Source organism: Salvelinus sp. IW2-2015, unplaced genomic scaffold, assembly GCF_002910315.2.
Source record: "Salvelinus sp. IW2-2015 unplaced genomic scaffold, ASM291031v2 Un_scaffold4402, whole genome shotgun sequence".
NCBI lineage: Eukaryota > Metazoa > Chordata > Actinopteri > Salmoniformes > Salmonidae > Salvelinus > Salvelinus sp. IW2-2015.
Genome location: NW_019945672.1, coordinates 56,587 through 57,859, shown reverse-complemented (window position 1 = coordinate 57,859; position 1,273 = coordinate 56,587).

Genomic DNA, 1,273 nt, shown 5'->3' with positions numbered 1-1,273 from the left:
CAACTGAGCTCAGGACATGACAGCCAATCTAGCCCTTGTTAACCTGATGTTTACTGTAGGTATATCCTATAGCTCCCCTTGGGGAAGATCATACTGCTCACTGGATATACATCACTCTGCTACTCTATCTATTCTGACTTCTGTTTACGGTAACTGTAATCATTAGAATCTGAATAGAATTAACCCTGTTTGCTCTCCCAACACATCTATGATTACCATGTAACCACAAAACAGCCACGGTGAAACAAAGCCTTTATTATTATACACAGCCAGAGACCTCAGAGTGTTAACACCACACACACACAGCCAGAACCTCAGAGGTGTTAAACACCACACACACACAAGCCAGAGACCTCAGAGAGTGTTAACACACACACACACACAGCCAGAGACCTCAGACGGTGTTAACACACACACAGCCAGAGACCTCAGAGATGTTTAACACACACACAGCCAGAGACCTCAGAGAGTGTTAAACACACACACACAGCCAGAGACCTCAGAGAGTGTTAACAACACACACACAGCCAGAGACCTCAGAGAGTGTTAACACACACACACAGCCAGAGACCTCAGAGAGTGTTAACACACACACACACAGCCAAAGACCTCAGAGAGTGTTAACACACACACACAGCCAGAGACCTCAGAGAGCGTTAACACACACACACACAGCCAGTTAACTGTATTACAAGACCAAGGAGAGTCATTGTTAGCTCACATCCAAGACAAAATGCTGCACATTGAGTTCCTGTTAAAAGTGAGGGAGTGGAGTAAGTAATATTATTGTCTAAATGTGGATTGTAATGTCCAGGAACAGTAGGGGTGGCCCAGGTTGAACCCACAGTGATGCTGTTCATGATCATACTCTGATCAGGCGTCTGGTCCCACACGGCCTACTGTACAATCACCAGACACGTACTGTTACCCACATAACTCCCACCCAGACCAACTGTACTGTACCCACATAACTCCCACCCAGACAACTGTACTGTACCCACATAACTCCCACCCGACAACTGTACTGTACCCACATAACTCCCACCCAGACAACTGTACTGTTACCCACATAACTCCCACCCAGACAACTGTACTGTACCCACAAACTGTACTGTACCCACATAAACCCACCAGACAACTGTACTGTACCCACATAACTCCCACCCAGACAAACTGTACTGTACCCACATAACTCCCACCCAGACAACTGTACTGTACCCACACAACTCCCACCCAGGACAACTGTACTGTACCACACATAACTCCACCCAGA